The sequence below is a fragment of the Excalfactoria chinensis genome, chromosome 1, assembly GCF_039878825.1.
Source record: "Excalfactoria chinensis isolate bCotChi1 chromosome 1, bCotChi1.hap2, whole genome shotgun sequence".
In the NCBI taxonomy this organism is placed as follows: domain Eukaryota; kingdom Metazoa; phylum Chordata; class Aves; order Galliformes; family Phasianidae; genus Excalfactoria; species Excalfactoria chinensis.
Window position 1 is genome coordinate 179,148,329 of NC_092825.1, and position 15,102 is coordinate 179,163,430.

General features: G+C 34.4%; 1 long non-coding RNA gene across 1 annotated transcript in view; it reads left to right on the forward strand.

Annotated features, from left to right (window-relative positions):
• LOC140247353 (uncharacterized) overlaps positions 1-15,102 on the forward strand; it is a 638,953-nt gene that overhangs the window by 349,859 nt on the left and 273,992 nt on the right. The window contains exon 3 of the long non-coding RNA XR_011902641.1: positions 7,797-7,884. This is a non-coding gene — a long non-coding RNA (uncharacterized lncRNA). The remainder of the gene's footprint in view (positions 1-7,796; positions 7,885-15,102) is intronic.

The window sequence follows — 15,102 nt, forward strand, 5'->3', positions numbered from 1 at the left end:
TTCTTTAAATATCAAAAGGTTCAACACCAGCTACACTAAAACTGTGATCCTTGACTTTAACATCACATCAAGAATGTGCTTTGCATAGCATAATGGTAAGGAATTCAGACACTTGAGGAAAAAAAAAAAAAAAAAAAAAAAGAGTTCCTTGCAGGCAAAGTTCCTTGTACTTTATTTCAGAGTAATTTTAGAGCACTGAAAGTTCTGTACCATGATACAGTGCTCAGATACCTACAGCAGTGTTGGTTAGTTTATTTATTAGTCACACAGGTTTCAAAAGCACACATTTCTAAAGGCTATATGCGATTTAAAATAATTCATTTGGACAAATTTGCAGTAGAAACAATTGACCCAAGACTATTAAACACAAAGCACCACCTGAGGCTCAGGAAATTTTGATACATACACAAGAGGCTGAATGAATGTGTGTAGAAAAGAATTGTTGTATAGCAGCACCAGCTTAGACTATTCTCTAGCATTATGCTGTCTATTATACATCCTAGTGAAGTGTACATCTTTTGATCTGATCTGATGCTGTTTTCTTTTGTTGTTCCAGTTCCACAATTGAGTTAACTTACTATATAACAATAATCATAGTATAATATATTGCTGCTTTCATTTCTCCTTCTGTCTGCTGAATACAGTTTCTGGGTCAAGAATTATCTCCAGCTGCATATTTGTTCAATGCCTGGCAGAATGGGGCTGCAAATTCAAAGAAAGCTTAGGATATAAATGAGGTATAAACATTAGTTCACATCCCTTAGGTAAATCCATATAGAGTTGCCTGGAAAGTCCTGTGAGGAGATAACATAGTAGTTAAGAAGTCTTTAAGAAATTAAAATATTTTTGTTCCTCTTCCAGTAAACTGAGGAGGAGTTGGGGAAAAGAAGGTCAGTTGTCAGGAAGGGACACTGTCTACATTACATATAATCTTTTTCTAATTCTTTCCTTCATATTGGCTAAAGAAGTACTCCAAAGACAAACATATGACACTACTGAATGTGTGATCCTTATAAAAATACTCAACTATGAAGTAGTAATGAGTAATGTACAATAGGCTATGAGCAGTAATTACACCAAAACTCCAGAAGCTGATGGAGAAACTGTGTTGTGTGAACCTAAGCTTCTATATTCATCTCTTTTTCCCAACAAAAGTATGTGCAAACTATCCAGTTATTTAGTCTTTAATTGGCACAGGTGTAATTAATGGCTGTGAGGAACATTCTCTGTTGTGTTGCTTTGTTTGTTTTTTTTCTCCCACGATTATTTGTATAATAAACAAAAGTACATTATGTAAACGATGTGGGAATAAAAAAGGCACAAAAAAAGCACCCAAGGAATCTACCTTGCTGGCCATCCAGCTTTGTTTTGGTGGCTTAATAAACATCAGTGAAACTTCTCAAACCCATGGTACTGGCCAGATAAACAGGTTCACTTTGTTCACTTTCCAAAACCATGCTACAACTCTACAAAAATGATGTCTGTAACCTTTTCAAAATTATTCTGTTAAAAAATTAGTTTTATGCATAATGGCTTTAAGGCCCATTTCTCTGCAGTCCTCCTATATGAACAGAATGCAAAGTCAGCCTCAGAGAAGGACTTTTTTTTTTTTTTTTTTTTTTCATACTTTTAGCTTTGAATTCTTATGCTGAACATATATTTAACATTTCCTCTGTGCCACTCCACATATTCCTCTGCATACTACACGCACTGGTTGCAGAATTGCAGTTCTCTAAATCAGACTTCATCCATTCATGCTCCTTGGTTATCAGTGGTGACAGCACAATCTCATCTGGAAATGCTTATAATTTAAAACAAGTACCTTGCTTTATGCTTCATAACTTCTTTTTATTGTTATGCACAAATTCTTTACAACTTTAGCTCTGCATAGTATGGGTCTGTAACATTCAAAATTGTAAGGAAAATACATGCATTTAATATTTAATGAAGAGGGATTTCAGTTAGTTTACTAAGAAACATTACAGAGCAAGCTAAAGCTTAAAACTGTTATTTGAATTGCTGTCTTAGGCCATTAAGTATATTTTTCTGTGTTCAGAAACACAGAAGCTATTAAACATGCTTGTGGATGCAAGGAATTGGGTCATTAAAACCTTTCCCACAAAATAAAGAAAAAAAATGATTTAATAGCTTGGAGAGCATTTGATAATACATTTGGGCATCTCACACTAATATGAGGTTTCTGATATCACTTAAATACTTGGATGACTCTGCATATGCAGGCCTTTGTTTTTGAACTTGAGCATGCTAACAACTGCTCAAGAATCATTGGCAAACTGAAGTGTTTGGTGAAGAAGACTAGGATTGCATCTCAGCTTCTTTGAACAGAGGGTCTGGTTGTTAATTGACAGTTCCATCTCTCTCTTTCCTTTCTCCATTTCTACAAAAGTGCACTTGATGAGAACTGAACATTTCTGATGTAAAATCTGAGAATTTTCTCACTCGTGACTTTAGTTTTTTTTCGTTAATACTGAGGAAGTGGGGCTGTCCAGACCAAAGAGTCAAGTTGCCTGGCATTTCAAAGCCACGGAAATCATTGAGAGCAAAGAAGAGAATCAACTTTAGATTCAGTTCTAATCTTAGTTTAGAAATGTGTAATTGCTTACAAAATTATGAAACTAATCTCAATAGTCATACATACAAGAAACATAGACTTCCTGTGCCTGAACAAGCACTAAATGATATTTTCCAAACCTGCTTCTAAAGCTTTTCATCTCTACCAGTGCTGTGAAAAAATGTCACCTTAGAACAAATGTTTTCTGTTCTTTCTAATACTTAATTTTGAAAGCACAGGAAAAAAATTAGAAAGAAATCTGTTCTACAGAGTTGGCAGTCCTGAGGTTTGGAGTTCATTGGAGACCTCTACAAAATATAAATTTTGTCTCAGATAAATTATTAGATGCTCAAAGGCCATAGTTATTATTGGGATTGGGAAAGTCTAATTCTACTATCTCATTTACTAATCTTAAAATATATACATTCCTATGCTTTGCACTGTTCTTAAATATGCTCTTACGTTGTTTCACTGAATCCAGGTGTGTGAATATTGTTATGAAGGAAACTGAATGTCTTAATTAGCTTTTTTTGGTGCTGAAATATTAAAAAATGATAAAACAGTGTCCAAGTTCTGCCATGCCCAGAATGTCCTTATGGAATATCCTGGTGTACTTTTATAGTTACAGCATTGGTAATGATTTCAATCTGTGTTGGGAAAGTACAGTCAAAAGATAATCTGATAAAATGCATAGATAATATTGTCATTGTTATTTTATTCTAGAAAATCAAGTTTTGAGGAATTAGGGAAATAGAATGTTCATTTCCAAATATACTATTCAGTATTTTTCTTCTAATTTTTATATTCCATCTAGTAGAATGGGAGCTTTGATGGAAATGCGTATATATATGTTTTGTACAAAATAATCCCTTGACTTACAGACCACAATCATTTTTTCTCTTTTTGTTTTTCCCAATCTTTTCTTCCTCTCTAGGGGAGAAAAATCATCAACAGTAAAAAGCATTAAAGATATATATATATATATATAATCTTTGAAAGTCAAGGCAGTGTAATTATCTGTTTGTGAATACCCCTGGGACACAGTTCAGTTGTATATCTAGTAGTACACAGTGCTATGCACAATTGCCGTACTTCAAGCTCATCTGCAGAGTTTATTTATTTTTCAGTTGTATTCTTCACTGAAAGAACATTGATTGAACAATATCAATCAATGGAGAGAGACTTGGTAATGGCAGAGGCCTTTGCAACATACTCTGCTGCAGTTTTTATTTCTATAGGGATCATCTTTATCATTGAAGGCATTTGTACTTTTGTCACAGCCAATAAAACAAACTGATCAATTTTAATTTTTTTTTCAGTCAGTTTTGCTACATGAATATTGTATGTTAACAGGTTCTAGAAGTAAATGGATTGAATTATGCTACTATAATTGTTGTCTAAAATAAGGACAATGTTTTTTTCAGAAGTGCATTTATGGGCACTACATTGTCATCAACCAATCAGCTGCAGTGTGACTGTCTGCAGAGCAAACCTCTGCTTCCACCAGCAGCAGGAAAGAATTATCTTCTAGAAATATTTGTAGTATTCTTTGTAGGTTACCTAATAATAATGTATTCATTTTGCCTGTTTCCTGTACAAAATGTATGAAACAATGATGTAAATAATTAATACTCCTATGAATATGATGAAGCATGCAAGAACATGACTAAGACTACATCCAATCACTTTAATGGATTCAGATCCCATTAGTTCAAGGTTGGTTCTACATTCATAGAAGAGAGAGGCATCAAGATGTTGCACACAGGCGTGCCTGCTTCATACAGGGAAAGGGACTTCATGTGCTGACAAGATTAATTACAGACCTTTGAACCTGATGTGTTCTATTAATATCCAAAGTTGCTCTCATTTTTCTCATTCAGCCTGAAATATGTGGCTTGCTCTTGCATAATTCAGGAGCAGTCTGCTTTGTGGGCAGCAATGTTTTTTAGTAGTTGTAAATGTTTGTGAAATACACAGTGGTTTGTTTGGAGCTATTTCAATGATTATGAAAAGAAGGAAAATAATATCTATTTTTTTTTTCAAAAATACCAGAAGAAAAAACATCACTCACATAAATTCCAGAGTAGTACAAACTGTTTTTTTCTACTTTTTTTTTTTTTTTTTTTTCTATGCATCATCCTTGATTCAGTGGAATTTGATAAAGCATACAAAGTCTACTTATGAATGTGGCCAAAAATATTCTAATATTTCCACTGGCACTTAATATTTAACTTTTTTTTTTTTCCTTTTGTTTAATCAAATTTTAATTTCAAATAAAACATTGAATATCTTTATTAAAATGCATATATTTATTAGCTTAACATAAGAAAATACTCTGTAAAATCTAATCTGTGTAGCTGGGAGTATTCAAAATTTACAATGATAAAAAAAAGGAAAAACTGGAAAAAAAAAAAAAAAAGAAAACAAAAACAAAAAGCAATACTTATATTAAATGTATTTACTTTTCAGTGGATTGGGGATTGGTTGGCTGGACAAAGCCGAAGGGTTGTGATCAGTAGTTCTGTGTCAGGGTGGAGGTCAGTCACAAGCAGTGTCCCTCAGGTGTCACTCTTGAGACCGCTGCTCTTCAACATCTTCATCAGTGACAGACGATGTTACCAAGTGCACCTTCAGGAAGTTTGCAGATGACTAACAGGGGAGGTTTAGATTGGATCTTAGGAGGAAGTTTTTCATGCAGAGGGTGGTGGTGCACTGGAACAGGTTGTCCAAGGAGACTATGGATGCCCCATCTCTGGAGACATTCCAGGCCAGGCTGGATGTGGCTCTGGGCAGCGTGGTCTGGAGGTCGGTGACCCTGCACTTTCCAGGAGGTTTGAAACTAAAGGATCATTGTGGTCCTTTTCAACCCAGGCTATGAATTTATGATACTGTTGTCAATCTGAGAAATAAGAGAGATTGAATGTGTTCATGAAAACATGAAGCCCTATTTTGATTTTATGATTAAAATTACCTATAAAATGTAAACCATATAGAGAAATAACAGCCTCTGGCTATCCATATAGTCAACGAAGGGAGACAGGTATTTATAGGAAGTTACTAAGCTAACCCACAATATGAATTACTCTCTGGAGATACAGAGAAAATCATAAAATACTGCCCAGGACCCCATGCAACTGAGCCTCAAGGACCTCCAGGTGCATATACAGCTTCTCTGGGCAGCCTACTCCAGTGCCTCAACACCCCCTGGGTAAAATAATTTCTTTCTAATATCTAATGTAAATCTCCTCCTTTTTACTCTAAAGTCATTCACCGTTGTGCTGTCACTACCAGATAGTGTAAAAAGTCAGTCCTCCTGCTTATAAACTTCCTTCAGTACTGCGAGACAACACTGAGATCACCCCAGAGCTGTCTCTTCTCCAAGCTATACAAGCCCACCTCCCTCAACAATCCTCACAGGATATGTGCTCCAGACCTTTGGGATTTCTGTTATTCTGGGCTTGCAGAATTAGTCTAATAATCATAAATGTCTCTAAGTAAGGAGTATCTTCCTACCTACAAAGACATGTTGAAAGAGCTGTGTCTGTTCAGCTTGGAGAAAAGAAGGCTCTGGGGAGACCTGAAAGTAACCTTTGGAGGTTGCTTTCAACTCAGACAATTCTGTGACTCTGTAACCAGAAATAAAATGCAATGAAAATTTGAAAATTTCAGCTAACCATTCAAGAAAATACAAAAGGAACTGTATTCACAACATTGTTCTGAAAATCCAGAAGGAAGGACTTTGTTATAATTCATGTAAGTTCTCATCCAACCTCAACTATGCAATGATATTAAATTTAATTAGTGTTTTTTGTGGTTTGAGATCAGTAGAAGTTAAAGCTTCATTTTTAGCTGTAAATCTTCTGACAAAATAATTTTCCACTGAAAAAAAAAAAATCTTTTTCCACTAAAACATTTTTTCTAATGAAATATGAAAGTTCTAGCCAAACTTTTATATTGAAAGATTGCTTAAGTCCAGAACTGAATTTCCATATGTGTGTGTACAGCGCAGATGAATTTCATCCTAGAATATTTAATGAGCTTACTGTTGGAGCACTTAAATGTCAAAGACCAATGTTGAAATCTCAGGTGCAAATTAAGAGTAAGATAACTTGAGACTCCTATATCAGTTTAACTAGTGCAAGGATATAGGCCCTTTTCTATTTTCAAGAACATACTATTAGGAAAAATGTTTATGTGAATACATACATGAGGTCTGTTTCAAAAGTGATGTTACCTGTTTTATTTTACTTGACTCACGATGTCAAAGGTGGATATTGGCAGTAGAGGCTGAACTTGCCTTCAATATAATGTTTCATTTGGGTGTGACAGATGGCAGCAAAGCGGCAGTATGACAAAATGGCATCTGACATAGCAGTGTGGCTGATGCAAATGTATGGAGTTGAATTCCTCCACGTAGAAAATATTGCAACCAACATCATTCGTTGGCATTTGCTGAATGTTTGTGGTGACTAAACAGTGGGTGTGAACACAGTGAGGCAGTCAAAGATGCATTTCAGCAACAGTGGGTCACTTCTGCTGGTGCAGATTTTCACAAGCATGGCACACAGGCTTTTGTTCATTCCTGCAAAAATGCATACCTAATGATGGTCATATTTATAGCTGAAAATTTACTCTATCAAACAATGTCATTGTGTTCTTTGTATCTATTGTACTTTCCAAGGAAAGAAATAGGAGATATTAATTTTGGAGTATCCTACCCTTACATTTAATCTAGTTCTCACCTACATCAATTTAGTGTCATTTGGTATTAGAAGTGAGAAATTGTTCTCAGATACCACAGTATCAGGATAACAATTTTGCCTTTGTAGCAGAGTGACATTTGCTACCTAGTCTGCAAGACTTCGAGATACTTGACCTCAGGGTTTACACAACATGTAAAAATATGTTTGATAATTAACAATATTAAAAATAATAATAATAAAATACAATTATTTTCTTTAGTTCTTGTAAAAAATAAATAAATAATAATAATTGTACTGTAATCTCAAGACTTAAGTTTTGAATGTATTTTTCTCACATTACTATGTTTTCTTTCCACTTCACTTGTCTATAGTTCATGCCAAAATGCAGTAGTAATATATGTGATGTAGGTGTCTGTGTAGATGAGCACAATGTTCTGGATTCGAATTTGGGCTATTTTAAGCTATTACTGTCTGAACATGATAGATTTCTTTTTAATATGATTTATAACTTGTCGTTACAGGATACTGAAGTTCTCCAGACAACATTAATCTATTGATGACTCTCAGGTGAAGATGTGATTGATGCAGTTACAGACACTGGTGTCATAGGTAAGATCCTTTCTTTCTTTTCAAACTTTTTCTTTGTTGTTGTTTGAATGTGTAAGTGCGCCTAGAGTGGGGACCATAAAAAAACTCTAACTTCTGAGGAATAGGAAGTAAACGTCTCTGACATGCTCATTAATTTTAAAGAAATTTTTACTTTTCAGATAAATTTCCCTCCTTCTTTATAATTTAAAAAGTTTTAAGTGAACAAAAGTAACTAGTTTTAAAACTGTTATCAAGTGAATTTTAACAAATATTCTGTTGATAGCTCTAATTTTTCCTGGATTGTTTTCATTTCTGAATTTCTTACTGAAATTGATATAAGTCCTGCAGTGTACCCCCTTCCAGTTTTCTTGAGATTTTTTTACTGAATTCTCTCCTCCTGTTAGAATGATATTTCCAGAAGGTACCAATGAAGTGGCCATCTTCTCATTTTAAAACCAGAATCAGTAATGACACGTACAGATTTGAAGATTTGCCTTTGAAATTCTGAATTATTAGTTTTCTGCATATAATATGTTGTGGTCAGTAATACAGTTCTGATGTTTACCAGGGTAAAACATTTTAATTGCATAATCATCTTAGACCTCTTTGCACTGCTTTGCCAGAATCCTGACCTGTTTTATTATTTTGTGGCTCCAGTTTTGCTGTTACTACACCTAGCCAAAGTTTATTTCATACTGAAAATACTACTGTCTTCAGTCGGTGCCTGTCATATTTCAGAAATATTGTCCGTCTAAATGCTGCTACTGTGCATCAGTAGCTCTCAAAAGTCAAGTTGGACTAAATAAATAAACAAGGTTATTATTTTATTTTATTTTTTTTTTAATTCATAAAGAAAAGAGAAACTCTAAAAGTGGACATATCTGTCTGCACAGTAGTATTTATTGAATTCTGACCTATTTCAATGATATTTCCTAAAACTAATGAGGACAAACTACCATGAATCCTCATCTAGGTAATGAAAGCAGTAAAACTCCTCTGAGAAATGGGGAAAGTTTCAGAACAGAAGTCTAATTTTGAGCAGTATAGTTTGAAGACAGTGATCTCTTTCCATTGTCCAGATAGAAAATCAGGACTGTTAAGTCTCCCTGTGCTAAAAAATTTGACTATGTCTTCTTCTCACACTCCAGTCTGTTGAGGATGTTATCTATCCATTAATTTCCTTACATCAGAGATAACATGAATTGTAATGATTTTGAGTTGTAAATCATGGCTGCACTATGAGGAAAAGCCTCAAATTTTTAAAGGCAGGATTAGAAATGTTCTCATTGCTTTGAATATGTTATGCTCTGGTGCTTGGAGAGGGAAGGTTTATCAGAAGTGCCGAGGGAAATATGCAGCATCATTGGTTTCTTCAAATTCAATTGGAAATAGAACATGCTTGAATCCTGAAATTTTAGCTTTTGAGGATGATTATTTTCTAATTTCTTCATTCAAATAATCTTTGCTTGATCAAATTGTTAATGGTGGGTTTCTGTATAATCTTTACCTTATCCCTGTGTTTTGAAAACAGTGTCTTTCTTTTAGCAAGGTCTTTACTGTGAAGGCCAGTAAGTGGGGTGCAGTTGCAGCATTCAGAATATTTCCAATCTGACAGACTTCCAGTTTGACAAGGTTTCCAATTTGACAAGGTTTCCAGTTGGACAACTTTTTGAAAGTTCTTAATCTCTCTGAGCTAAAGCACATAATTTTGAACTCATCTGTTTTGTTTTCAGAGAAAGTAAAACTATCCTGGCAGAGGAAAATACACATCTTCAATAACTTAATTCAAAATTATGACCATGATTCAAATAGAGTTATCTAATCTACATGGTCATTTTCTACTTAATATTTAAATTCAAATCATTAATTTTGGTTCTGCTTACAAAGCAGATGATTCTTCAAAATTTCACTTAGATACTAAGTAGCACTGTTAATGACCTTCAGATTATTATCCCAGGTGTGTGAATATATATCTTCTGGTATGATCTTGTGGGGTAGAAGTTCATTTTTTCATTTCATTTTATGTATTTTATCAGTGAATAAAAATTCATTTAGATTTTTTTTTTTCTTACACATATAAAGTAGCAGAACAAATATAAAAGTCATACTGTTCTATAACCAAGTTAGTTGTGAAATTAGAATTACCCTGTGTGTTTTTGGAAACAGTGTTCCTTGCTTTTTCATATTCAGAAGAGAAAATACATATTCTAAAATTTGTGACAAATGAGTCATTTGACTTTCTTCTTAAATACAGAAAATGAGCAACATGAGAGATGAATTTTCAAGATAAGTAAATGTGAAATTGTTTGCTGTTCAAATTAGCTCACTTCTCTCCAATACACATGGCAAGTGAAAATGTACTTTTTCTCTTTTCTAATGTAAAAACTTGATGCTTTGACAGGCAAACAATCCACTCCTTCCTAGTGAAATCACTGATCAGTCCTTCAGTTTCTAATATTTCAACACTTCTATATGTAGTTAAACAAAGGATTTGTAACCAGAAAATGTAATGACCAAAAAAAAAAAAAAAAAAAAAAAAAAAGGAAAAAAAAAGTTATTCTAATGTGATCTAGAACAGTACCTTGCAATCTGTCTTGAGGATAACATGAAAATTAGCCTAGCTTGTAGATAACTTATGAAGTAAAAGGTCTATCTATATATGCACATGTGTGTGTGTGTATACTTTCTTCTTTTGTTACGTCATTTCTCTGTCCTAAACAGAGCATGATGAACAAAACCCACTGTGCTTCTTTGTCTTTATCTCCATGTATAAAGGCAGTGTGCTCATGCTAGTAACTGAACTCTTTCATTACTAGTCATTAGGGTCAGCAGTATCTCATGGTAGATGCAACTGGATTAAGTATTTGGCTCCTAGAAGAGTAATACAAGAAAAATGACAGCTAGTCTTAAAAGTTTACTATTTCCAATTTCCATAAAGTCCAACAATTGCTAGATAAATCCTGTTTGCACAGTGAGTGGCATCTTCTTAAGAGTTAGACTGATGCTTTTCTTAGTTTTGGCCAAGGGAGCTATGCCAGAAGGAAGACCCAAAATATTGTGAATGCTCAGAAACTTTGTATTGATCATCTTTTATTTTTAAGCCATTCGCACTGGAGTTTTCAATTTATTTATTAGGATTATAGCCATCTTTGTTGACCGCAGATAGAGAAAAAGGTGCAGGTATTGCCAGGAGCATGAATTTGAGCTTAACAGCATATTGGGATTCTGTGTTGTTCGATAAGAAATGAGCAGTTAGTTGTACTAATAGTAAAATACTCATACTGAAATGCAATTTGTCATCTTCCAAATGGTTTCTTATGTGAATGAAGATAAATATTTTCTTAGTTGTAAATAGAAGTAAAATTAATTAGTGCTAATCTGTGCACTGCTTGTTGATGCAAATACTTTAATACCAATTAAACAATTAAAACAAAGTATCATTCTACAGATCTATTTATAAATAAAACAAAACAAAACAAAAAAATACAAACAAATTTTAATTTGTTTTTATATATAAATGATTTTATGATCATAATGCATACTCTAACAATTATTAAGTCATAACACAAGACTTCAGTAGCATTTTCAAATTAAAAGCATGGGCTTGAATGTTATCATCAGTACTGATTAACAAATTGAGAGTAAATAAAAGGTGACATGCTGTCAAAATATCCAGATTATCCAGAAAGGTGAGCAAAATTCTTATTAAGAGATGTTCCCTTAGGAATTTCAGGAGGAAAGTATCATTCGGTGATTACTTTCCATATAATATGGTTAGATTTTTGCAGTCAGAACATATACAGCCATAGTTAAAGATATGGTGAGAGTATAGGGATAAAGAGAAGGAACTTAAGGAGTGAGGAGAAAAGCAAAGTGAAATAGGAGTGAGGAGAAAAGCAAAGTGAAATAAAGATAAGAGGGAGAAATGTAACAGGCAGGTTTGAAAAAGGAGTAGCTTCCCTGGCTCAGATTAATTAATATTCCCTGTGATTTGTGCATGCTTTCCGTTTCTAGAAACTCAGTGAAATTACTTTCACTGATCATGATTTTCATGAATAGATGTTTCACACTTTTGCTAAGACAACAGCTGAACTTGAACAGCTTAAATCAAATGCTAGTTGCTAGAGAAATCTCTGTTATCAGAGAAATCTCTGTTATTATATGCAATATTTGTGAAAAATATTAATATACAATTTCCTACAGCTTCAGTTTGCAGAAGATTTTCACACTGGTGCTGTGCTTTGCTACAATACTCTCTTATGTGATCTCTTCACATTTAATTTATGAATGGATACTGAAATGAGAAGAAGGCTAATAAATAAAAATCTTTGCAGAAGACAACATTTACTTAAATATCAGTGATGTTAATTGGGATGTATGGAATTAATTCAGAGATAAAGAGATGCAGAATTCCATAAATTTCCTTTACTGTTTTTTGTTTGTTTTCCCCTGTCTTTTGAGTGCTGGCATTCCAGTCAGTAGTAGTGATTCATGCATCCGGAAGACTTATGCTCTTTTCAAGTAGATAAAAAAAAAAAAAAAAGACAAGTAGCTTACAAACACAATTATTTTGAATGCCGATGAAGCGTGATAGGTTAACACAAGCATGCGTAACACACTTATATATAATTGCATTTGAAGGATCTACCCTTTGAATCCACCATGCTACTAAAAATTCTGGTACAAGGTCATTGTGCTGTTGCTGGTGATGACGATGTCCCACACGGGGAAAAATGTCAGGCAGTAGACAAACGGTAGCATTTTTTTACACCTTCACTATTCTGATTCAAGTCAGGAACAATATTCATTCTGATGTCATTGCTCTGTTTTATGCTCTGTAATTTCAGCCCTTACAGTGTCACCACTGTTCTTTATGTTTCTTGAATTTGTCAAAGATGAGGCTACAGCTACCAAAGAAAAGCCAAAACTGCATCTCTCTCTAGTACACATAATCTCTTCTGCTGCTAGGGGAAAAGAATATATCTCTTACACTAGAGATTTTTGCTTGGTATTTTATGCTTGTTGCTTGTTTTTGTTTTGCTCCATGGGCCTTCCACATCTCAACTAAATTTGTAGTCATATTTTCATGTTCTTAAACCTTTCTTCCTCCATGGAAAAGAGTGGATTTATTTTTCTCTTTCTTCCCCTAACAAGGACTTTCTCTATATCATATAACAAGAAAGATACATTCCAATGCAGAGCAGTGCTGAATGTGTGGAATTATCAAAATCCTTCAATTTCACCTTTGCATTCCAATATATAAGGTGCTACCAAGGGAAACAGAATCTTATCTTTTTCATTCCTAAATGTCCATAAGAAGAAATAAGGTAACACAATGGAGAAGTGGAAGACAGTACACAGGTGGTGAAGACTTTGGAAGTACAATGACACAGTAAGGAATGTAACCAATGTCCATTAACTGATGCCTTCACTGAGGAGTGAGCCTATATTTCCTCTTCCAATTCACAAACAGTCCAATGAACATTTCAGGTGATACAAAAAGAGAAAAGTACTGAAGCATTTTAAATTAATCTCTCACTGATTTACATAAAAGTTCTTTGCAGTCAGCGACAAAAGCAAAGAAAAATCTGAAAAGAAACCAAAAACTATCCTCGACTGGCTTCTCCTACTAAATACTGTTTTCAATTTCCAGTATGCATCATACGAAGGTTGCCCTGAAAATAATGCCTCCTATTCTACTTGGCCCACAATGTCAGTGTTGGGTGTTAGTCGTATTCAACTGAGAATGAATCTTCTCACCAATATCCAATTAGTTTTGTTGCTGTGTGACAGATGGCAGCAGAGGGACTGTCTGACAAAGTGGTGTCTGATGTATGAGTGGTTGTGAAGCAAAGATGTGTGACTGAATTCTTCCATGAAAAAATAAAAAAAATGGTACCCCTTGGCATTCACTGACACTTGCTGAATGTTTTTGGGGAACAAACAGTGGGTGTCAGCACAGAGAGACATTCAGTACTGCATTTCAGTAGAGACGGTAGCAGCAGTGGGTCACTTCTGCTCGTGCACATGCCTACAGCATGCAGGCTCTTGCTTTTCTCTGGTGAAAACTCATAGCTAAAGATTCATGACTTGAAAACCAGTGTTTTGTAGCTGAGGATTTGCTCAATCAAATAGTATTATTGTGCTCTTTGTATCTGTTGTAGTTTTAATGAAAATAGTAGGAGATATTAGTTTCAGAAGAAAATACATATATTGCCTAAATTGCCGGCTACTTTTTCAGTACTTAGACAGCTTTATATGGCACCATTCTGAGCTCAGAGCATCTCTCAGGACACTTTAGAAAATAATGAGGTTAAAAGGTGACCATACTGTGATACTGAGTATGAGGAAGAGACATTATGCATGCAGTAGTGGAGGAGTAAAGAGACATGCTTGTCTTTAAATTTGGTGACTTACTTTAAATTATATGCTGAATGGTTAAAGCATTACAGTACTTGTGCTTGAAGAAGAGGCAGATGACCTTCTTTATAGAAAACATCACCTTTTGGAAAATGATCAGAGAAGCATGAGTTTCTGAACTGGGAAAAGATAGAAAAAATTACCCCATTACTGCAAACTGTGCTATTAGATGACTTGTCATTTGAATGATTAATAATTGGAGGTTGAGTGACTACTTGTCATAGGCTTGGTGAGGCGTGTCTATTTTATGTTTTTGTTTTTATTGAATTACCCAAAATATCGTGGGCAGAATCATTGACTTAGCTTAATCTTGTCAGCCAAAAATACATCTGACATTGTTTAATTTGTTCATTCCTTAAACAGTCATGTGAAACGGCATGGGAGAGGTCAAGGGAGAAATACACGTATCTCATGCTCCAAGACATTTGATGCCAGAGCAAATCATTTAAACCTTCCTCCTTAATGGCCTTGAAAAGACTGTGCAGCTGTGATGAACTTGCAAAATAAGTGCAGTTAAGCTTTGTGCGGGGAGTGATCAAAATAAATAGATTTATTTTTCTCCTTTGATGATTTTGGGTTGAAAAACATCAGATCTAACATGAAATTCTCATCTGTGTGACTCTTGCCCTAAGTGTGAGTTTCAAACCAGATAAAGCAGTAAGCTCTACATACCATCATCTCAGATAATAACTTATTTTCCTTATATCCTACTTCAAAATTCATGCAATGAATTACATTGGCTTACACAAAATATCTTGGAATTCCTCCTTTGGCATATAATAGATACTCAGGAATATTTTCAGTTATGAGAAAGAAACC